Genomic DNA, 26,644 nt, shown 5'->3' on the forward strand with positions numbered 1-26,644 from the left:
CCAAAATATTCATTCGCATATCACAAAAAAATGCATTTCATAGATTTATCATCTAGCTTAGTTCTATTTTCTTTGGGAATATGTGCAAATGCTTCACATCCAAAGATTTTCAATTGAGAATAATTCAAATTCTTACCAATCCAAACTTCTTCAGGGATACCACCATCTAACGCTATAGTTGAGATCTATTTATGAGGTAGCAAGCAGTCCTGACTGCTTCAGCCCAAAAATTCTTCTCCAAACCGGAATTGGACAACATACTTCGCACCTTTTCCATAATGGTGTGATTCGTCCTTTCTGCAACACCATTCTGTTGAGGAGTACCAGGCACAGTCTTCTCATGCTTTATGCCAAACCTGTTACAATATTACTTAAATGCATTTGAGCAATATTCTCCACCATTATCTGTTCTTAAACACTTCAGCAATTTGTTAGTCTCTCTTTCAACAACAACATTGAATTTTTGAAATATTCCAAACACTTCACTTTTATTTTTCATAGGATATGCCCAAACCTTCCTAGATGCATCATCTATAAATGTTACAAAATATGATGCTCCTCCTAACGATTTGATGTTAACAGACCCAAACACATCTGAGTGTACCAATTCTAACACATTTTTCTTTCTGTCATGGCCACCTCTAAGGAATGAAACCCTTCTTTGTCTACCATATATACAATGCTCACAAAGATCAAGATTCTAGGATTTCAAACCTGGCAATAATTTTTTACCAACAAGGATTTTTAAGCCCTTCTCGCTCATGTGACCCAAAAGCTTATGCCACAGATCTGTTGAATTTCCTTCTTTTGTGACAACAGCCAAATCTGATTTTCCTATCAGTGTCTTCAATGTGTATAATATTTCTATCTTGGGTCCTTTGGCCATGACCAATGCACCTTTGCTAATTTTCCAGCCTCCTTTTCCAAAGATTGTGGAATAGCCTTCATCATGCAGTCATCCCATAGAGATTAAAGTCATGTGCATTTATGGTACATGCCTAACCTGTTTCAACAATATATCTTGTCCATCTTTCATTTTGATCTGGACATCTCCCGCTCCAACAATACTGAAAAAATGATTATTCCCTAAATGCACTCTACCATAATCAGCAGGATTATATGGAACAAAACTATCTTTGCATGGGGTTACATGGTGAGATGCCCCAGAGTCAAGGATCCAATCAAAGATACTGCTAGATGTATATACACATGCATCCTCTTCTGAAACAGTAAACAGCACATCACCATCTGTGGCTACAACATAGTCTCACCTTCATTTGTGCTGGATGACTTGTGATTTGTATTGGATGGTCTCTGATCCTTTTTTCCTTTCTTCCATAATTGACATTCTTTCTTCATGTGTCCAGGTTTGCCACAATGAAAGTAGATGATTCTGCCTCTCCTTGATTTTGATCGACCTCTCGATTTTGAATGGCCTCTCGATTTTGATTGCCCTTTCCGACCTCGATCCATTTTCCTACCACGATTAGCAAGAGCTAGAGCCTCTCCTCCCTGGCTTTCCACATTGACTTGCGTTGCAGCTCATCATTCATTAAAATACTGCTGACATCATCAAACTTTAGGGTCCCTATAGTTGTTGAAGTGCTCATAGCTACAATTAAATTTTACCAACTATTTGGCATAGAACACATCAACAATATGGCTCTAATTTCATCATCTAAAATGATTTTAACAGAGGAAAGTTAATTAGTAATAATATTAAATGTATTCAAGTGCTCAGTAACTGAAGCACCCTCCTTCATTTTGAGATTATAAAGCTTCTTCATCAAGAACACTTTGTTTGATGTCATGTTCTTCTCATATAGATCATCGAGCTTCTTCCATAATCCTTCTACCATGTTTTCTCCAGACACATTGAAATAAACATTCTTCGCTAAATATTGGCAGATTGTTGCAATCGCCTTTCTATCTAGCTTATTCCACTCTTCATTTTTCATCGATGAGGGTTTCTTTGTTGTGCCCTCAATCGGCAAATACTGATCCTTTAAAATCAGTATATCCTCCATACGTGATTTCCATAGGGCAAAATTAGCCCCTCTCAACTTCTCCATATCTGTAACTGTTGTCTCCATTTTCAATCAAATTCACGCCCCAAAACACAAAAAATCCACTTAAAAATAAAACTTTAATTATTACTCTTTAAAATTTAGTAATAATGACCTTCCACTTTTTAAAATACCCTTTTCAAAATTCCTGCTCCTTTTAAAATATACTTTTCAAAATTCCAACATATAATTATATATGTTTCATAATAAATATAAAAACATCTATAATGTTTTAACCTTTTCACATTTCACACATACATATGTTGGTTTGAGAAAAACTTGACATATACATGCAAGCTTGATGTAAAAAAAAAAAAAAAACTTATGAACACCACATTTCAACTCCAAACTCCACGGATCCCCACGTTTCAAACTCCAGCAACATGTTTCAATGTAGATCCACGACTTTGTTTTTCTTATATTGGACTATTATAGTATTTATCTTATATCTCAATGATTTTAGAATGGAAAATATGTAGGAATTAGTCTGCATGGTCATTTTAGTGGAAGCTCCCAACTTGTGAAATTTGGGTTTGAAACCCTTGAGAGCCATTTTGAGCATCAAATGATCATCTTTTTAGAGCCAATACTTTCTAAACCTTAGCTTCAATCCATCGATGAGAGACATTCTTAAAAACAAAAAATACAAGCTATCATAGGTCATATGCAAAAGTTATGCATTCAACAAGTTGAGTTATCATGTTGAACACCATGGTATGAGAGGATACCACAGAAATAACCATTACTCAAGTATGTCGGGCTATCCAAATGTGGACTTTCAAGAAGTCTCTAAATAGTTGGAAACTATAATTCTAATTAAAGGTTAAGTAAGTTAAAATATTACCCGTTGATGATTATCTAAGTATGTTAGATATCAACACAATATGAGTGGGGATTTCATTCTAGGTCATTATATTTGTTCCATAGTTGAGTAGAGCAACTACGATGGGGAAGTTATAGAGTAAAATATATAGGGATAATATTTTGTAGTAGGCTTATATGTCATAGTTCCTAGGTTTTTCCATAGAGAGTACCACTTTATTTGTATTTACACATTTCAATGCTAGAGAAAAGAGAGCAAAGTAGTGTCATCTTCTAGCTTATTTTTCTCCTCTATAGATTCCTAATGGAAATCTTGTGTTTAAATGTGGGTGGTCTGTGTAAGTATTTTTTTTCCCTATTTTTTTCGTTTCAACCATTTCATGCATTTAAGCATAAACCACTAATTAAATAATATTGTACCTAAATAAAATCACCCTTTATAGTGAATCTTTTTGTATTTCATCATATTTGTTGTGATGAATCATTTCAATGGAATATCCACAACATTTTATAAATAAATTTTCTTGATTGTTTAATTCATTTTAATTAGAATTAACTCCAACAAAATATTGTATTAAAAAAGGTAATATTTTATAACAATAATTGAATCAAACCAATAAAGGCTTACTCATTTGGTAAATGCAAAGTGCAAATGGGTTAGTATAGTTTTCTCGAAATTTCATTATTTCATTTTCCATATCATCTATAACCATTTCAAGATGAAAAAAATAATATTATTGTTCCTTATTTCCAAATTTCAACAATATTTGGTGTTGGGAATATTTTGTATGGAATATTATCATTGGATTGGTTAAGTATCTAATTTTTTTTTCTGCGTAAATACTAATTCTATTAAAAAAAGAGAAAATTTATGTACAATGAGGTCAAGACCTCAGAGGAGGCCGATGCCATCCCTCAGCCAGATATTCAGAGATATTACATTTCATGCTTTCTGCTGATTTCACATTGCAGACTTCAAAAGATTTTGTTTGGACCATGACCCCCTGAGAAATTTTACTGAGACGCATACTATCATGCCCGCCATTAATAAAAAAGACAAAAAGGTACCCATCAAACCCACAGTTGCAACAGTAAACAGAGAGTAGGTTGGCTAGTGCCACGAGCTTGAACAAGAACATAAACCAGACATAGGACCATAGACTTGGAAACGAAGACACATAGTCAAAATTACACAGAGCAGAGGCAAGAATGCCACCCGTCGGTGAAGAGCCGGCTTTAGTCTGCATGCTGCGGAGAGTCAGGCGTGTCCCTATCCACCTGGCTGGAAGAAGCTACCCAGGTGACGAAGCCATTGTCATCATTTCCTTCAATGCCACCTTCAGGAGTAGTCACCAGATTGAGAATGCAGCCTGCACGCTGAGACGGCCCACAGGCCAGAATCTCGTTCTGAGTTGGGTCGACCGGATGTTGAGGCTCTTCAGAAACAGGGGTGTCCTCCTGCATATTGTCCGCGTTAGACACGACCCCGTCCATTTCCCCTTGAATAACGTTGTCTTCCTAATACAGGCTTGTTGAGCCTACTGTGGAAAGTGAACCTGGTAGTCTGAAAAGAATTGTGCGGAAGAGATCCATCTTGACCCGAGGACGAAGAAGAAGGGGAGGCTGAGGCAATGGGAATGACATTCTGCGGAGCAGGACGAGAGGTTCTGCCTCTATTTCCAGTGTTGCTTCCTCTACGCGGGATTCCTCGATGGCGAGGCATGCTTAGGATAACAGGCTGACTGATAAAGGGGTTGAGGCGGAGCATACGGGTGAGAATTTGAGCGCAGAGGAGCCCAATAACATCAAAAGACCAGGTGAGCTTCCAAATACGATGAACCAGGCAAGGGTGCAGGAAGAATTCCATGCGGAGGTGAAATAAACCAGTGACAATGGTGTGAATTAAAAATGAAGCCATACATAAAATCTTACCTAAATGCTCTTGAACCAGGCGCTCATAAATGCCAAAGTGTGAGACCATCATACCATTCTACAGCGGAGTCAATTGGCGTGCCTTTGAAGGTGTCTGCTAGCCTGAGGCGCATGCGATGGGGGCCATCCACCAGCCAGGTGCAAGGCCAGCTGCCTGCTCTGTGTGGCTTCTCATTAATATCATTGAATGCCACCCGCATCTGGGTGGATTGGTTAAGTATCTAATTAGAACAAAAATGAAAATGATAAATTAATTAATACTCCATTTAGAATATGAAATGAAAATGATAAGCATTATTTGAGCACAAGAAAAACACAGAAGGATGAAATAATTTTATAGTTGAAATACTACAATCCTAGGTTGGTTGATCATTTATTTTCAACATTAAGTACTTAAAAATAAATTCGATGTTATTAAGATGAGGACCAATGCACACATCCATAGTGAAACATGTAGTTAGACTAACTTAAAATCATATAATATGGAAAATTTGTGAAGTTTATGATTCAGAGACAAATGAATATGTAAGATGACTTTAACACAAATGGTTTTATTTATAGTATCGTTGGCATGTAGACGGAAAACCCGAGTTATCAATCCTAGGTTGGTTGATCATTTCTTTTCAACAATAAGTACTTAAAAATAAATTGGATATTATTAAGATGAGGACCAATGCACAGATCCATAGTGAAACATGTAGTTAGACTAAATTAAAAGCATATAATATGGAAAATTTGTAAAGTTTATGATTCAAGGAAAAATGAATATGTAAGATGACTTTAAGACAATTTTTTTTATTTACAGCATTGTTTGCACATAGAGGGACAACCCAAGTTATCAATACTAGGTTGGTTGACCATTTATTTTCAACATTAAGTAGTTAAAAATAAATTGGATATTATTAATATGAGGACCCATGCACACACATAATGAAACATGTAGTTAGACTAACATAAAAGCATTTAATATGGAACATTTGTAAAGTTTATGATTCAAAGAAAAATGAATATGTAATATGACTTGAGGACAAATGTTTTTATTTATAGTATTGCTAGTGCATAGAGGGACAACTCAGGTTTATAGTGAAACAACAAACAAAACCCCTCAAACACTGGCCACTTTGGCATCACCCATAAGCAGGTGAGGTATCACTGGGGAATTTATGAGTGACTATAGGAACCTAGACATTTCTACTGTCACAAGGAGATGTATATTTTTCACTCGTCATCAACCTTCATCCAATATGTTATTGTTAAAAAAAAATCAAGTATACTCCAATTTTGCACAATAACTTCATCACATTCAACAAAAATAGAAACATAAAAATTCAACCCATTATGCATGAACATAGAAAATACTCAAAATAAATCTTTATTAATATTACAAAGTCTCCATTACACTCTAGTTGTCGTGGCTTACCAACATAATGGATCAACTATTATAGCATGAAAACCAAACATCAACTAAATAATTAGAATCCTTAAGTTTCTATATCTAACCATCTCCTCTCTTATTACATCATGGCTTTCTCTTTTTATAGTTTTTCATTAGGGCGCAAAACCAACAAACAACCTAAATTTTACTAATGGTAGTAATTATTACGATGGGAAAAACCCATAACCTAAGCTCAAAGTTTTTCCTTCTTTCTCACATTATGCATGTTGATCCTTAGTTAAATTTCCTCTGAGGTGCTCTTCTACATAGATCCAAAACATATTTCCTCAAAGCATTACTCCAACAGGCCCTAAAAAATCACATATGGCTCATCCTGAGTCACTCAGTCCTTTTGTTGTTCCATGTTGCTTCCACCATTGAAATGAGTCTGTGTCCCAATCTTATGCATTGGCCTCAAAATTTGGCACAATAATCATACTTATGTTTCTTTTCTTCCTTCTAAAACTTTTCCTCAATGTTTAATTTATTGGTTCTTGCACCTCTCTTTTCCATAAAGATTTGCATGCCATCTCTCAGTGCATGCAAGGTCAATTCCTTCTAAATGTTTATTCAATGAAAATGTGTCCATCTCCATGGTGCTTTTCAGTAATGATACTCCATTATGGTTAAGCGAAGTGTCCCCATGAGCTTTATGAACTATTGTTGTGCTTAACTTCCTCGGTGGTACATATACTTCTGAAAAAATTCCTTTTACTGCATTATTAAGCCTTGGTATCTTTATTGGTATGTTGTAAATACTGCATCGAGTTATTATATAAATCTCCATAGGAAGTATGATAGCACTGCTCGTAAAAAACAGCAACTCGGACAATTAACGTAATAACAAAACCAGTCAGTAACAAAAGCCCGGGGGACGTGGTGGGTACATCAGGCTCCTGCGCTATTGAAAATTTCGGTGGAACATTAAAAGTTTGCACTGTTGGAATAGAAGAGAGCGTTGCCATGATAAATGACAGTGATAATACAATGCAACTTGACAATGCATACAACAATTACATTGGAAATGATGATGTTGTGGATGATGACGCTAGGAGTAATGGTGAGAGAACACACGAAGGTAAAATGATTGCTGCAGATAGCACTACCTGGAAAACAACGGTTAATAACAAGAACCTGGTGGACATAGTGGGAAACTCAGGCTCCTGCGTGGTTTCCAACACCGTCAGAAATAATAATTTCGGTGATACGAGTATTAAAATAGTTAAAAACAGGGTTGATGCAATAATAAATGACAGCGCTAGTGCCAGAATGAACATTACAACGCAAGACAATAATAATGAGGCAAATATTTTAACAGAATTTAACAAGAAGGATAGGGACAAAAGCGTAGAAGGAAGGAACCACAAGCTAGACATTGATATAGGTCGTAGATTGAAGTCCCTAAGCATTCAAAATGACAGCGCTGAGTATCAATTTAGTTCAAAAACTAATAATTATGGTAATGATAGGTCTGTTATTAATCCCAATATTTTGAGTAAACCTGATAAGAGAGTTGTTAATCTCTCATCCCTAACACTCACTCCTGAAGAAATTAATACCCTCGGAAAAGGCTTAGGGTTCGCAGTCTCTCCCAAGAACATTCCATTTGAAAGCATCATCTGTAACATTGAAAATGGGACTCAAGGCCTTTCATTAGAGGACAAAGAGGTATTAAGACAAGAATGTTCCCTCGTTATGTTGAAATCTAAATGGCTAGAGAGTAATTTAAATAAAGAGGAATTGAATGCTCTTAGATCTCTTCATAATAATGAAAAAATAGTTGTTCTCAATGAAGATAAGGGAGGGGCAACCATTGTGTTAAACAAAGATGATTACATTCGTAAGATGAATGAACATCTAAATTGCGGGAGTTATAGAAGAATCAACTCCAATCCCATTCCTAAGGTTATGAAACAGGTCAAGAAAGCCATCATGAGAACAAACCTTGAGGATAAAATGAAAAAGAGGTTGATCCCATCCTGTGAGGATACACCTTGAATCTATGGATTACCAAAAATCCATAATGAGGGGGTCCCTCTTAGACCAATAGTTAACACCATTAGCTCCCCTACTTATGAATTAGCTAAGTATGTGGCTAAGATTCTAAGACCTCTAGCTGGTAACATTGACTCTTTTATAAAAGACTCAAATGGTTTTGTAAAACTTATTAAAAATGAAAAGATAGATAAAGATGATATTCTGGTGAGTTTTGACGTGGTCTCTTTGTTTACAAAGATTCCTCTAGATGAAGTTGTTCATGTTATAAAAATAGCCACCGATCCTGAAACAGCAGAACTTGCAGAAATTTGTTTACGATCCACCTTTTTCAGCTTTCAAGACCATTATTATGAACAAATATCAGGAGTCACCATGGGTTCCCCGCTCTCACCTATTGTCACCAACTTATACATGGAGTACTTTGAAAGAAAAGCCCTTGACTCATACCCTTTGAAACCAACTTGCTGGAAAAGATTTGTTGATGACACTAACTTAAAATGGACCCATGGCAAGGCTGAACTAGAGAAGTTCTTCAATCATCTTAACTCTATATCTTCCGAAATCAAGTTTACTATGGAGCTTGAAGAAAATGGTAAAATTCCCTTTCTTGATGTCCTGATCATTAGAAAAGAAGATGGTACTTTAGGACACCAGGTCTATAGAAAGAAAACACATACTGAAAGCTATCTACATGCTGACTCATACCATCATCCATCGCAAAAATTTGGCGTTTTAAACACTCTGGCTGTTAGGGCTCTCAGAATTTCTGACTCTGATCACCTAAATGAGGAAATTGGACACTTAACCTCTGTTTTCTGAAACCTAGGATACAAGGAGTTTAGTATTAAGAAAGCCATAAAAAGAGCCCAAGATAAGGTCCTATCTAATAGTCCCTAGAAAAACATGGAAGAAAATTGTGGTAAAATTTACCTCCCATTCATCCAGGGGATTACAGATAGAATTGCAAAAATTTTAAAAAAGAAAGACATAAACACTCAATTTGCAACTTGTGGAACAATCAGGCAAATGATGAGGTCAGTAAAGGATAACATAGTTCATCAACAACTCAAGGGTGTGTACAAGATTGATTGCTCGTGTGGCAAGAGTTATATTGGTGAAACAAGACGATCTCTGAAAATAAGACTCAAAGAGCACGGAGCTCATATTAAGAATGGGAGATCCCATACATCAACCCTTCCAGAACACTCATCCAATACCAAACATCATGTGCATTTAGAAGATGCCAGAATCATTGCAAGAGAGGAGCATTATCAAAAGCGAAAAATCAGCGAGGCTATTGAAATTATGAAGCTTCCTCAGAACCTCAACAGGGACAATGGGAGTGAGATTACTGGAAATTGGCTCCCCTTGATTAGACAGAAAAATCCCTCCAAACCTTTAGAAGCATAGTTTCAACCCAAAAATTTTAAATTAATCAATTAAATAAAAATAAGTAATAAAAAATAAAAATAAAATTAAATAAGATTAATTAATCAATTAATTAATTAATTAATCTAATTAATTAATTAATTAATCAAATTAAATAATTAATTAATTTATTAATTAATTATATTAACTTATTAATTAATTATATAATGATTAATTTATTATATTAATTAATTTATTGATTAATTATATTAAGTGATAAAATAATTTGTTATATTAATTATTAATTAATTATATTAATTAATTATTTTAGTATATTAATTAATTTATGAATTATTTGTATTAATTAATAAATTAATTTATTAATTAAAATTAATTAAAACAATAAAACTAATCTATAATTAATAGAATAAAATAGATTAAAACATTAGATAAACTTATCTCATTACTTTAATTGGTAATAAGGGATTAATGATTAATTTATTTAACATTTAATCAAAACAAATAATTAAAATTAGAATAATTAATAAATAGAAGTAATTAAAACTAAACTAAAATAAAATAAGTTAAAATTAAAATAAAAAATTCATATATGTAAGGGTCGGCTTCCATATAAAAAATTTCTAGGCTTTTGTATATATACCCTGGTCAGAAGATTCTTCTCTCAAAATAATTGTCATTCATATTCTATCAATTTTGGTCCTGATGATGGACCCCCTTTGGGGTTTGAAACGTCGACATAAGAAACATAATACTATGGATAATCCGGATCAGGCTATATATATTGTTGGCTTGATGGGCCCTATCCCAGGTTCAATGGTAATTAGCCAAACAAATACCTACACTATTGGCCCTTTCGGCATCAATTCGTGGAGAGCGTACTAAAGTATCACCCATAGTAGTATGGGGGATGCAGGAACCAAGTTTCTGCACCCGGAGATGGTAGTGATGTCGTTTTATACCCTAACCCTTCCTTCGCACATCCTGATAAGCTTTTTAGGGCTTATCAATATACTTCTCTTATTTGGCTTCAAGACCTTTATGAAGGTCTGCAATTGTCCTTTGCATACCCTAAATAGGTGTTTCAAATGCTTACGTGCCTCTGTGATTACTCTTACTGCTGTTTTTACCTAGATTAGCTTAAGTAGTGGATAACTTCAACATGCATTATGATTATCTCCGCATAAACATATATTCTTACTTGCATTCATATAACAAAGTAAAACACATAGATTCGTGCATCAATACAACATTACATCATAAACCTAGTATTCAACATAACTTAATCGCATGCATTCCTAATAGAAGCAAAATAGCTCATACACAAGTATCTCAAAAATAATTCTCTTTATTGATGTTTAGATCTCCTTCACAGACTCTGACTACCCTGTGCACACAGCTGTAGGGAACCGTGCACTCAGTTGCAGACTTCTATCGTAGGCTTCTGTGCACACAGCTGTAGGGCCTCTCTCCTACACTAAGAATCTTTGCTCTTAGCCCTCACAGACCCATTACATTCATTAACATCGATTATGAACTAAAGACTGCCTTAGACTCTTATAAGGCTTCCCTTTTTATACAATCCCATGGTCCATAGACCAATGGTGGATCTCATAAATCTGACACAAGTTACCTAAACTAAGGGTGAAAAACCTTGATGACTCTTTACATCTTCGCACTCTGTGACCACAAAATATGGAGACTTTATATTCTTTATATAAAACTTGGGCCTTTAATCCAAAAACTTGGGCTTTTAACCCCAAAACCTGACCCTAGGGGACCTGTTCCCAACATGCCCCCAACACAAATCTGGTGATTGGCCCCCGAGTCACTCTGCTGGCACAGAGATCTTGTTGTGAAGACCTCCTAGCTCAACCTGAACTACTGCAACCTCAATGGTACACTGTGTCGCTGCTTGCTTAACCTGCTCGACCAGCTGCTCCGTCACCGGTCCTGCACTATCTACCTATAGTTTCTGCTATGTTGTCTACAGACTAGCTAATTTTCCTTCAATGGAGGCTATGAGCACATATGCTTCATCTAGCTAAGGCCCAAATCTTGCTCAAATTCTTTCCTTCTTTCTCACATTCTGCATGTTGATCCTTAGCTAACTTTCCTCTGAGGTGCTCTCCTACATAGATCCAAAACACATTTCCTCAAAACATTACTCCAACAAGCCCTAAACAATCACCTATGGCTCATCCCGAGTCATTCAGTCTTGTTGTTGTTCCATGTTGCTTCCACCATTGAAATGAGTCTGTCTCCCAATCTTATGCAATGGCCTCAAATTTGGCGCAATAATCATACTTATATTTCTTTTCTTCCTTTTAAAACTTTTCCTCAATGTTTTATGTATTGGTTCTTGCACCTCTCTTTTCCACAAATATTTGCATGCCATCTCTCAGTGCATGCAAGGTCAACTCCTTCTAAATGTTTAATCAATGAAAATGTGTCCATCTCCATGGTGCTTTTCAGTAATGATACTCCACTATGGTCAAATGAAGTGTCCCCATGAGCTTTATGAGCTATTTTTGTGCTTAACTTCCTCAGTGGTACATATACTTCTGAAAAAATTCCTTTTACTGCATTATTCAGCCTTGGTATATTTATTGGTATGTTGTAAATACTGCATCGAGTTGTGATATAAATCTCCATCGGAAGTTTGTTTCAAGGTTCATCTCAAATTGAAACTTAGCCATCTCTATCCTTGTGTCGTGCACACCTGCAGTGAGCTTCCAAATTCTTGCTTCGACTAGCGCATCTTCTGGGATATTCAGCTCTGGAACAGTTCGACATGCCTCAACTACTACAGTTGTGGTGCGCTCATTCTTCTTTGTGATCTTCTTAAGGAGATCAAGCGCGAACATCTTCTCAATAAACATTTGGGAATTGTTGACCTTCTTCTCGTTGATCACATAAAACATACATTGCTCTTTGGCTTGAAGTTCCGTGATCACACTGTCTTGCAGGGCATAAAGGACTTCACTTGGTAGCATGGCCAAGTTCAACCCAACCTTCTTGAGAGCACTGATGGTGTTGGGTGTGGAGCGTGATTATATTCTTTATTTAGAGGTATCGACACATTGGACCCCAGTTCGTATTGTGGCGAAAATGCCGCCCGTAGAATATACGCTGTAGGGGGGGTCCAAGGGGGAGTGACTGTGAAACATAGATGTAAAATTTCCTTGTGAAATTTTGTAATTTCATAGTCAGTCTGAGCCATTCATTAGGTGGACATTTGGCAGTAGAAGTTATGTTTAATTTAGGGGTTTTCCCTAGAAGGCAACCCCCTGCTATATATGAGGGAATTGTGTTGAATCTATGTAGATTTGTATTCTGAGTGAGAAAGAGAGAGGAGATTGTGTGAGAGCGAAGAGGGAATTACAACAGGCCTGTTGTAGGTTGTATCTCTTCAGTTTGCTAGATAATATAAAAGGAAGGACTAGTTGTTTCTCCGTGGACGTAGTCCAAATTGGGTGAACCACGTATATCTATGTCTCTCTTGTTTTATGTGTTTTCTATGTTTCTATTTCTACAATATGTTTTATGTGTTCTATTGCTCTAAAATATATAATTTTTTAGCAATTGGTATCAGAGTCGAAGGTCTATTTGGTTGATAAACTTGTAGGAGAGAAGGGTTCCTAGTTCGAGTGGGAGAAATGGCGGAAGATGGTAGGTTTAGGGTCGAAAAATTTAACGGCCAAAACTACCAGCTGTGGAAGATGCAGCTAGAAGATTATTTGTGTCAGAGAGATCGGTACCAACCATTGAGCAGAAAAGCAAAGAAGCTGATGAGTATGACAGACACAGAATGGGATATTCTTGACAGAAAGGCACTTGGAACAATATGGTTGTGTCTAGCTGCATCAGTAGAGTTTAATATTTGAAAGGAAATGACAACAGAGGGTTTAATGTCGACATTGGCCAAGCTATATGAAAAACCCTCAGCCTCAAATAAGGTATTTCTTATGAAGCGTTTACTTAATATGAAAATGTCAGAAGGTGGATCTGTTGCTGATCATTTAAATGAATTTAATACGATTACTAGTCAGTTAAGTTATGTAGGGGTAAATTTTGATGATGAAGTTAGGACTCTATTATTTATGTGCTCATTGCCAAAAAGTTGGAATGGTTTAGCTATGGCCATTAGTAAATATGTATCTGGATCTAGTAGTTTAAAGTTTGATGATGTTGTCGGTGCAATCCTTAGTGAGGAAATGCGATGGAAAAGCTCCGATGAGACATCAGGTAATGATTTAATTGCAGAGACTCAGAAGAAAAATGGAAAGAGGAAAGAGCCTAGGATATCGCAGTAAGTCAATGAAAGGTAGATCCAAGTCCAGATCAAGGATAATGTGCTAGAAATGCAGGAAGAAAGGAAACCTGAAGAAAGAATGCAAGTCTTAGAAGGGAAAAGAAGGAGACGTGCAACAAGAAAATAATCATGAAGTGAATGTGATAGGTGATGTGTTGCAAGATGATTTGATTCTTTCTTTAGAAAATATTATTTTTGCCTGGGTGGTAGATTCAGGGGTCTCATTCCATGCCACACTTGATAGGAAACATTTTCGTGATTATGTTCAAGGAGATTTTGGACAGGTTCGATTGGGTGATGATAAACACTGTAAATCATTGGAATGGGTACAATTTTCATAAAATAGCAGAATGTTAATCAATGGCTATTGAAGAAGGTAAGACATGTTCCAGATTTGAAGAAAAATCTTATTTCAATAGGGCAGTTGGGAGGTGAAGGTTGTGTCACTAATTTTAAAGATAAAACCTGGAAGGTCACTAAAGGATCCCTGGTAATAGAAAAAGGAGAAAATGTTGTTACATTGTATTTATGTAATGGTATTTCTAATTCTGTTAATGCTTTAACCTTTATAGGAGAAGATAAAACATTGTGGCATCATAGGCTCAGGCACATGAGTGAGAAGGGGATGCAGATTCTTCACTCAAGAAATTTGTTTCCAGGTTTGAAGCATGTTGATTTAAAATTCTCTGAGAATTGTGTTTATGGAAAACAGAAGAGAGTCAGATTCCTCAGAGTTGGAAAAGAAAAGAAGATAGAAAAATTAGAGCTTCTGCATATAGATGTATGGGGACCTGTGCAAGTAACATCTCTTGGTGGCTCTCAATATTATGTTACTTTTGTTGATGATGCAACCAGAAAAACCTGGATTTATTGTATTCGAAATAAATCTAATGTATTTTATTCTTTCAAGAAATGGAAAACTTTGACTGAAAATGAGACATGAAAAAGGTTGAAGTGTCTGAGATCAAACAATGGAGGTGAATATTGCAGCAAAGAGTTTGATAGGTACTATTCAGAGAATGGAATTCGCAGAGAGAAGACAGTTCCAGGAACATCACAAGAAAATGGTTTGTCAGAAAGGATGAACAAGACAATCATGGAGCGTGTAAGGTGCATAAGATCGCATGCAAGATTGCCTTTAGAAATCTTTTGAAGATGTTGTAGATACTGCTATTTATCTAATAAACAAAGTGCCTTCAGGTTCCTTGGATGGTGGTATTCCAGACGACGCATGGATAGGTAAAAAGGTAAACTACTCATTTTTAAAAGCTTTTGGTTGTGAAGCCTCTGTCCACATTAATAAAGAAAATAGAACAAAGCTTGATGAAAAATCAAAGAAATGTACTTTTATTGGATATGGTGTTACTAATTTTGTTTATTGCTTTTATGATTATGAAAAACACAAAATCATTAGGAGTAGAGATGGCATATTCAATGAAAAGGTTTTGTATAAGGATCAGCTGCAGGAAACGAAACAAGAAAAAGAAAATAGAGAATACACAGTGCTTGATGAGATCACAGAAAAAGTGATGGTCCCTGAAAATCATAGTAATCAATAGCCAGAATAACAACCACAACAACAAAAAGCACCTCAAACACTTGAAAGTTGTGTTAGAAGATCTACTCAGATAAGTAGACCCCTTGAACGATACTCTCCTTCATTATATTATGTATTGTTGCCTAATAATGGTGAACTAGAATGTTATGAAGAAGCAGTGCAGGTAGAAACCAAGAAGAAGTGGGAGCAAGCCATGAAAGAAGAGATGGACTCCTTAGCACATAACCAGACTTGGGACTTAGTCAGGTTTCCTACAGATAAAACAACATTACATAATAAATGGGTTTACAAGTTGAAGGAAGAAGATGGAGGGAGAAAAATGTATAAAGCTAGACTTGCAGTGAAAGGGTTTTCACATAAAAGGGTATAAACTTTGATGAGATATTTTCTCATGTTGTTAAAGTGACTTCAATTAGAACTATTTTAAGTCTAGTAGAAGCTGAAGATTTGCATCTTGAGTAGTTAGATGTAAAGACAACCTTTCTCCATGGGGATTTGGAGGAAGAGATATATATGTATAAAACACAATGATATGAGTTAAAAGGGAAGGAGAAACTATGTGCAGGTTGAAGAAGAGATTGTATGGCTTAAAATAGGCTCCAAGGTAGTGGTATCTAAAATTTGGCAGGTTTATGTCTGAACAAGGTTATACTAGATGTCACTCTGATCATTATGTTTATCTCAAAAGGCAAAATGATGGTAGCTATATTATATTGTCATTATATGTAGATGAGATGCTTATTTTAGGTTCTAACATGCAGGAAATAGATTTGCTCAAAATAAAATTGGTGAACTCATTTGCAATGAAGGATTTGAGTGTTGCAAAACAAATCCTTGGTATGAGAATAACTAGAGACAGGAAGAATCGCTAATTAACATTTTATCAAAGTGAGTACATAGAAAAGGTGTTGAAAAGGTTTAATATGCAGAATGCATAACCAATTAGTATACCTTTGGCTAGCCATTTCAAACTAAGTAAGGAGGAGTGTCCCAAGACTCAGGAAGAAATGGCTCATATGTCTAAGGTTCCATATGCATCAACAGTTGGAAGCTTAATGTATGCAATGGTCACCACAAGGCCTGATATTGCACATGCAGTGGGAGTTGTAAGTAGGTACATGAGAAATCAAGGAAAATAACATTGGATGGTGATGAAGTGGATTCTCAGGTATTTGAGAGGTACCACAAATCAAGCATTATGCTTTGGTGGTTCAAACATTGCTCTACAGGGATATGTTGATGCTGATATGGTAGGTGATAGAGATAACAGGAGGAGCACAACAGGGTATGTGTTTACTGTAGGTGGAAAAACTATCAGTTGGGTCTCAAAATTTCAAAGTGTTGTTGCACTCTCAACAATGGAAGCAAAGTATGTTGCTGCTATAGAGGCTAGTAAAGAAATTATTTGGTTACAAAGATTTCTGGATGAATTGGGTAAGAAGTAGGAGTTGGGTAGGTTATACAGTGATAGCTAGAGTGCCATACATCTTGCAAAGAACTTTTCATTTCATTTGAAGACTAAAAATATAAAGCTCAAGTACCATTTCATACGGTCAGTGTTGGAAGATGGACAGTTGAAGCTAGAAAAGATACACACTAGCCATAATTCTGCAGATATGTTAACAAAAGTTGTAACCAAGGAGAAAGTGAGAATCTGCGCAGTTTCAATTGGTCTTCAAGTATGATGAAGAAGATGAGAAACAACCAAGTCCAAAGTGGAGTCATTGTCCAGTAAATGAAGCAGCGGTGGAGTTGCTATAATCAGTCTCCAAGTGGGAGATTGTTGGGTGTGGAGCCTGTTTATCTTCTTTATTTAGAGGTATCGCCACATTGGACCCCAGTTTGTAATGTGGCGTCAACACCACCCATAAAATATACGCTACAAGGGGGGTCTAGGGGGGGCATCTGTGACCTTTTGGAGCCCCCCCCCCCCCAGCAGGGGGATCGGGCGCAGCACCCCTGAAGCTAAAAATAGATGTAAAATTGCCTTGTAAAATGTTGTAATTTCATAGTCAATCTGAGTTGTTCATTAGCCAGAGATCTGATGGTAGAAGTTATGTTTAATTTATGGTTTTTTGCCTTAGAAGGAAACCCCTCACTATATATGAGGGAATTGTATTTCATCTATGTAGACCTATATTCTGAGTGAGAAAGAGAGAGGAGATTGTGTGAGAACAAAGAGGGAATTACAACAAATCTGTTGTAGGTTATATCTCTTCAGTTTGCTGGATAATATAAAAGAAAGTATTGGCTATTTCTCCATGGACGTAGCCGAAATTGGGTGAACCACATATATCTGTGTATCTCTTATTTTATGTGTCTTCTATGTTTGTATTTCTACAATATATTTTATGTGTTCCATTGATCTGTAACATATAATTTTCTAACAGATGATGGCCTTATCAACTTCCTCTTTTGTAGTCAATGCTCCATCCGGCAGCACGACGACCCATGGATCCAAGGGGCGGACCAGCTCCACTGCTTCGAAGGTCCCATGTGCCAAGCTAGTTGACTCTATGTTGCGATGCCCACACTGGTCTACACTTGAGTGGCCTGGATCTGTAGCTCATGCAAACCTGTTTGAATGATGACTGATGCTTGCTTCTATTGTTATTCAAATTTCTACAGTAGCTCTGCATCGCATCCCTCACTATGTCCCTGATATGATTCAGATCACCTTTAGTCAAAGTGATTGGGTCATGATTTGCTGGGCTTGGACTTTTTCCATGGCACTACTTTTCCCTGCTCCCGAGTGTGCTTAAGCTCGAATGGCGTAGTCTCCGGGTCTATACCTTCCTATCCAGATTTTTTCTCTTCTTCCTCCGTATGTGGTGAAGGAGACTTCTGACTTCTATCAGAGTCACACTCCTCTTCTTCTTCCTCCTCTCCTTACTTCTTAGCAGTGCATTATGCTTTAGCTCTTTCTTCAGCCTCCTTTTTCCTTCTTTCTAGCAACTACTTCATCTTCATTCTGGACTCTTCCTTCTTATGATTTGCGGTGAACCTACTATACCCAACTGACAAGTCTAAAGTCATGCACCACTCTAATGGCCAACTCTCCAGGACTGTTATGATTGCATCGTCCATTGCCAAGTATGGAAGATCATACCATTTTTGTGTGGGGTCCTTCCACGCCTAGATTGAGACACAGTGGAAGTTCACTTTGGACTCCACATATCATGATAATTGCTCAAAGATAATTGGGGATAGCCTCGGCGTGTGGTTTATCATGGTGCGGATGCTTGCCTCCATCAACACACAAAAGATTTTTGCGTCCATGACCCTTGCGGTGTCCTTGGTGGCCAAGAGTGAAGCGAACTTCGCTGCTTCTGGTAGATTTGACGTGACCGGAGGAAACTGGTTGTCCTCCAATAATACCCATGAAAACAACACAATTGAGAGTAAGAGCTAGGCGTAATGGAAGGTCTTACTATCATCTTGTGCTTCTCTGCAATTCGTGAGGAGCTCACCACAGAGATCTTTTACCTAATTAAATTATACACCCTCCACGCACTAGGCCACTAATGACACAACAGGTGTCGACACTTCATCTGCACGACACTTCCTCACAATTTTCCCAGCCAAAATATGGTTGCTAACCTTAACCTTGGGGTTGGTTATACTGGAAATTGAGCATCCACACAGTTCCTTGGCAAGCTTGAATTTGTCTTACATTCTTATGGCGAGGTCGTGCTCACCCATCTTTCTACCAAATTCCATGGCAAGATTCAACCCTAAATGTGGTAACAACTTGACACTATTGATCAACATATCTGAGATAGATATCGGTTCTCCTAACCATATGCGCCCATTATACACTAAGCATAGCAACTGCTTGATCACCATCAGGGTTATCAACGTGCAGTGGTAATGCGGCACCCATAGCCAGTTTAATAGTCCTGCCTTATCCACCCCCTTTATCCACCGATGCAGCTCCAACGCAGTGACAATAGAATCCTTATAAAACACATGGGTCATAAAGGTATCAATCACCATGTGGGGGAATCGCTCTGTGTTCGCCAAGTCCCAATTCTCCATCATAAGACTGGGGATCCACGCTAAGCATGGCCATTCAAACGTGATCTGGTCTGGTAGCAACAGGGTATTTAGTAGACATTTCCCTGCATCCAGTACCTTCACCTTACCCTAGCAGGGAGGGATGTACTCTAGTAGTTTTGAGATAGGGTCTACACCCATATCCACATCTTCGGTGCCCTCCTCAGATTCTAAATCAACCACCTTGGCTTTCTCCTGCGTGGTGGGCTTTTCCTTCTTCTGGTGCTTTCTTGGAGACTCATGCGCTAACAATGTTCTTTCTTCTTATACTTCTTTGTCTTGGGACCCTCTTTGGGTGGCGTAGGCCTTAGCCTAGGCAACCTCTGTGATTTTGGAACTTCCACAGGCATTTCCACACTGACAACCTCTGGGGCAACACCCTTAGATGCCATTGATCCTCCAACACTTGTGGTTTCCATGAGCATCGACATGAATCTAGTAGTAAGATCCTAGGTTGCTTTAGGCAACTTTTCAAATACTGAGTTAGCCACTAAAGCCTCTAAATAGTCAGGTTTCATGTGCACCTGATAGCTAAAATCCTCAATTCTCAAAATCCAAAGTGCTTTTCGTTGGGCAGCCATCTGTAATTTATAGGCAAATTCGAATTTGAATCCCACTGTTTCCCCCAAAATCCGCTTATAAATTCTAGATTGGCGGCCAATTTTCATAGATATCGCTCTTAAATTCTGACTTAAATGCTGCCCCCACTCCTTTTAGTTATTTTCCCACTATCAACTCATGAACAATGACCATAACAGTCACTTTCTTGATTCCCTGCATGGTCTCTCCTCCTATAGTGCAACTCCCTTCGTGCTTCTACCAATACTATGACATTCCTCCCTTCCATGTAGTTCCCCGACCGTGCAACTCTACAACCCAGGCAGTGTAGTTTGTTGCCTCGCACCTCCTTTCAGCTGCTTGGAGTGATAAGACTATGCCTCCACCATATAGTCATCTGGCCAAATCCCCAGTGTATGGCTTCAATCGACTGCCATTTACCTTCCTTGGAAATGGCTCTCCATTCAACTTCACCGGCTGAACTGCTCCACCATCGGTAATCTCCTTGATGACATAGGGCCCCAGCCAATGCATCTAAAAATTTCTTGGAAAATTATCAAACTTGCTTTCATATAATAATACTAAATCATTTACCTTGAAGGTGCACAGTTTGATGTGCCGATCATGCCATTCCTTTTCGCGCTGCTTTTGAACTTGCTCATGGAATCTAGCCAGAACCTATCTTCTTCCAGCTTTGTCAGTTGTGTGAGAATTTCTTCCAGGGCTCTGTGATCCACCATTCCTGTGAATTCCACTATGCACAGACTAGGTACAATGTACTCCATTGGCATCATAGCTTCTACGTCGTAAACCAACCTGAAAGGCATTTGTCTAGTCAGCTCTTTGCAAGTCATCCTATAAGCCCATAGCACCGCGGGTACATGCACATCCCAGTCATTTAATTGTGCATTGAAAACCTTCATCAACACATTCTCCAATTTCTTATTGAATGCTTCAACCATCCCATTAGCCTGCAGGTGATATGGCGTACTGTTCTTGATGATAAACTTGGAACTCCTCCATTAGCACATTGATCATCTCAATAAGGAAATGCATACCGTGATCGCTCATCAAAATCTTCAGATAACCAAATCTAGTTAGTACAGAATCAAAGATGAAATTTTCTATTGTTGCCCCTGTACAGTCCTTTACAGGCTGCACCTCCACCCATCTGGTAAAATACGTAGTCGCCATGATGATGTACCGTGCACTCGTCTTCTTTCCTAGAGGCTGAATTGGTCCTACAAAGACAATCGCCCACTTTTCGAATGACTATAATGACAGTTGTGGATTCAAAGGAAACTCATCCCTTTTCAATGGCATACCCGTCCTCTGACATGCATCACATGCCTTACAATAACCCTTGGAATCCTTGTGAAGCGTCAACCACCACAATAGAGCACGTAAAATCTTCTGCATTGTTACTTTTCCTACATAATGTCCTCCCACAACTCCTCCGTGAGCCTTAGCAAGAATTTTGTTTCATTCAAAGTCAAGTACATAACGTCGCAAAATTTCATCTAAGCCCATTTTATATAAATACCCTGCAATGATAGAAAATTCTATCGTGCACACCACTAGCTCCTTATTTTGTTGACTAGTATACCCATCTGGAACCATCCCCATCGTCAAGAGGTGTATGATATCTTCAAAGTTATTTTCCACAACACGCACTGCAAAGAGCTGTGTGTCAGGTAGTCCTTCCTCCAAATTAGTAGGCACCTCTCTTATTTCAATGCATGAAAGATGATATGGTCCAAAATTCAGTCTTCTTGGCTTCACAATAACTTTGAAATCATATTTCTCAAACAGCAATAGTCATCTGCATATCTTTCCCCCCAACACAAGCTTGTTCACCAAGTAATTCAATGAAGAATGGTCTGTATACATCTTAAAGTTTCCACCTAATAACTAATGTCTGAACTTCTGAAGCACTTACACCATAGCCAATCCTTCGCGCTTCATCATTGAATAAGTCTTCTCAACTTTAGACAACTTCTTACTTGCAAATGCTATAGGATGATCCAATTCTCCCTCATTAGCCTATGTTAGTTTGCCACAAGCGCAATACATGACGTGTCCACATACACATGAAATTCCTTCTTCCAATCTAGGAAGACTAGAATCAGCGTGGTGACCATCTTTTATTTCAACACATCTAAGCTTCGCTGACACTCTTCATTCCAACGAAACATAGCATCCTTCCTTAGTAGGTTCTCCATCGGCGAGGTAATATGGGCATAGCTTTCGATGAACTTTCTATAGTATCTTGTATGCCCCAATGTTGCACGCAACTATTTCACACTTCTTGGTGCCTCTAAATTAATTATGATTGAGATCTTAGCAGGGTCTACCATCAAGCCTTCTCAGCATACCACGTGACCCAGCAAGATCTCAAAAGGAACATAGAACAAGCATTTGTTCAAATTGAGCATGATCTGGTACCTCCAACATGTATCCAACATAAAGCATAGACTAGCTACGTGGCACTTTACCAATCCAAACACCATCCAATCATCAAAGTATACCTCCAAGAACTTGTGAATGCAATCCTTGAACGCTGCAATGACCACGCGTGAAAATATCGATGACACATTCTTCAACCCAAAAGGCATTACTATATATTGGAAGTACGCCCACTCTGTGGCAAAGGTCATCTTACTTCTATCCTCCGGTGCGATCTTGATCTGATGGTACCTCAAGAATCCATCTGTGAAGAAATATGCCTCTTGTCCTCCTTCATTATCCAGCACCTCATCAGTGAATGAAGTTGGAAAGGGATCATGTACATAGGCGTCATTCAACTTCTTGAGATCTACACATATCCTTATTTCATCATTTTGTTTCTTGTCTTGAACTACCATTGGGCTTACCCAATCAGACTCTTCTATCGGTTCAATGATGCCGGCTACAAGCATATTATCCAACTCTAAGCGGACCCTTTCTTTATACTTCGGATTGAGGTGATAAGGCCACTACTTGATCGCTTCACGTCTGGTTTTAGTGTAATTTTCATGACTCCTAGGTCCCATATTATCCCTTTCAGGTCTGATAACTTCATAGGGATCAAGTCCTGGTATTCGCGGAGCAATTCAACAACCTTATACACTATTGTGTCATCCTAGTAGTCCCTAATCTTTGCAAACTTTGGCTCCATCTCTTTCCTAATGTTCACTTGTTTTGTTTTTAGTGGTGCAGTGATATCTGGATTTTGAATTTGTTGTCCTTCAACATCGTGGTGACCTTCAGTCTCTAGGATGTTAATGTTCCTCAGGTTCTCGTCCTCTTCTTTGACAGTAACATTGTAGCACTCCAGCGTGTGGCTCAGTTGGGTGGTCCAATCTGGTTGAATTAAGTCTAAGTGATGCTATTGTACTCTAAGGATTGCTGCCTTAACTTCCTGTAATGCCTCATTAATACTCTCAATCCCATCCTTAAAGCTAAAGATTAGCAAGAATCCTTGTCGCAAAACGTCCCATTCTTTAGTGCCATGGTGCATTCTATTTCTAGGTACCATTTCATCGATATTACATCTAAAGTAGGACAAAACAGGTGCATTCATTTAGGCTGAAGCTTCACTCCATAAACCTTAGTCCATTTGGCCAGGTGATCGTGTAGGCCATTCCTTCCATCATATTTCTCTGTTAACCACCCTTGTGGGTGACCAATCTGCAATATCATCATCTTTCGGTATACGTGCCAATCATAAAAAATGTCCTTGTATGTACCCTACCATCTCGCAGGTGTAGCACGCAACACCCAATCCAAGGCCTGGTAACAATGCTTCTTTGGAACTTCCCTTTTGAATGCATCCAAAAAGTTATCGACATTAGTTAAACCATCATAATAGGGAAGATTCCTTACCGTTGATGATACGCAACGCAGTGACTTGGTCATCATATTATAGTGCAACATAGATACTTCATGTATTCAATTCTTCCAGTCTTCCAAATCCTCATCTGAATCTGAAGTGCAAGAGATTTCGTGGTACCATGTAATACATCCATCCACTACTAGATTCACCTAATCCTGATCTCACGTAATTATCTTATAAATCTGGTCCAAATCAACATTGCTTTCATAATCACAGACTGGTTCAGTATATCGCGGTCCTTTTTCAAGGTCCAGGGGCAGTACTAAGCGGAGCGATTTCTTCTAAAATATCTTCTTCTGCTTCTTCAAATTTATTACCCCATTCATGTCAGTAGCCCAATCGATCCCAAGGAGCACAGGGTAGGGATTTTTTTCATCCACAATCTCTATCACTTCAAAGCTAGCCAATGCGCTCGCACCCTCAATATCAACTATCACTCCTTGCAATCTGCCCATGGGGATGATTTTTTTTTTTTATTTGCCATTGTTAACTGAATCGGAGACCACTGCAGCGCATGTCTCCCCATCCTCTCCCAAGTATGTTTGGGCAAGACATTCGCGTCCAAACCCAGATCCATAATTACTTGATCCATCTCATATTCTCCTATCTGCGCAGTGAGTCTCATCTCACGCCCCATTCTTTCCTTATGCTTACAAATCTTCCTGACTATGCGTGGTCCATCATGTTACAGGGAAAAGTGTCTATGCAGAACTGCTAATCCCACTAAGGCTGGTAGCTACCTTAGAAACAAACAAAGTAAAACTACTTTCGTTTTCCTTTATGAAAGATAGATGAGAGAAGAATAAAGGAGACCAACCTCTGTCTTATGCTTGGTTCCTTGCTCGATTCCTCTCTCTTATGATAGTCCTTTGCTACTTGCTTTCTCGTATACCTAGATTCACAGAGTACCTGTAGAATCAAAGAAGCATAACACTATACGAGAACATGGATCTATTATCATAAACAATCTAAGATCAGATGTAAATTGACCATACAAATGCATAAAACATAAATCACACAAGAGTATGGAGGAAAACTTGAATAGCTTTATTGATAATCAAGAAAGAGCCAAGATAGTTACAACCAATTGTTCTGACCCAGCATCATCCTCTCAGCAAGTAAGCCCTTCTTCACCTCATGAAAATCTTAGATCACCCAACACTATGATGTTGCCTCAAGAAACCAACAACAATTCCTTACAAGATGCAAAATTCCAGCCTCTAGATTTCTGGGATGAGGGATCCATATATATATGTCTGTAAGGGAGATGAGTCAGCTTGTGATTTGATTAGTGTCTTCTCTCTGATATTTCTTGCTTCCATTTGGAGATTGATGATCTCTTACTCATCCCTGGTCGAATTCAGAGAGGCAAGTGTCCCAGGAGAAGTTTCTGGAAGATTCCATGCTTCTCCACCTCGCGGATTGACACTGCCATTTGTACCTTCTCGCCCATCACATCCCATAGAAGGGCTTTTTTAAGTGCAACGCACCCACTGTGTGTATTTTGGTGAGATGCAATGCACTTTGCCTATGGAGCAGGTGAAATGGTCCAGTTTTGACCAGTTTTGAGTAGTTTTTCATGGAGAACTTCTGGGAGAAGCTGTAATCAGTTGACCTTGTTATTTTACGAGTTGGAACAACACTTTTAGGGACTTAGGAGCCCTTGGTTTATGGACATTTTATGCTTGGGGTTGCAGTGCCCAAAAATGTCTATAACAGTTGCCCCCTAAAGCATGAGGTCGTTAATATTTTTTGATGTCGGGTGAAATGCTTTATCATGAGGATCCGAAGTTCTTTCAAGCTGGAAGGAGACTTGTAATAAGATACAATACAATACATTATCTTCATAATATTTTCATGATCTAGCTGAGTCAGGCATTCCCATGCTCATCTTTATAAATTCACTTTCATGTACATGAGACAGACAATCGTCTGAGTGTAGACTGATGATTCTGGTTGAGCCATCATCCCATAGATTGGATGACTATCTGTGCAGTAATGATGTACATTTCATGTCTTTATTTTCCTGAATATATATCACAGCCCAGATGGATGAAACTAGATCCGAGGCCTTCAATCTCATTCAATCTTCACTCAAAGTACAAGTCGATCCATGTGAGAGATGTTCTGGAGTCGAACATGGAAAGACATCGCCTGATTACCAGCCAATGATGTAAGCTGTTAACAGGCGCGAAAGGAATCACCGATAATTATAATGATCCTCAAAGTATTGCAGTACAATTCACATGGTGTGAATAAGGGACTTGGAGTCGAACACCACGCAAAATCTTTCGGTCGAAGGCCATTGATGTGAAGCTGTCGCCGGAAGTGAGAAACTTGCCATTGAGGCATGCAATCTTCAAAGTACTGAAAGGGTTGTTCCTAGATCAACTTCTTGGATAATGAGCTGATGTCGACAAGAAGCGATCCGTCATAGGAGGGCCTTAATGAATCCCACATCAATGACATGGAATGGAGCAAATGATTTTAATGGAGGTGAAAATGATCTGGTGATATAAGGTTCAGGGTGGTGGTCATGAAAGAATGGAGTGTAAATGCATTGCAGCGGGTGAGACACAGGCGAATTCTCTGAGTGACTTCTCTTGAACATATCGGCGGCACTGACATGATGGATTGGTAGCAT

Source organism: Pinus tabuliformis, chromosome J, assembly GCF_031772625.1.
Source record: "Pinus tabuliformis cultivar Carrire ecotype Pingquan chromosome J, CPIR1, whole genome shotgun sequence".
NCBI lineage: Eukaryota > Viridiplantae > Streptophyta > Pinopsida > Pinales > Pinaceae > Pinus > Pinus tabuliformis.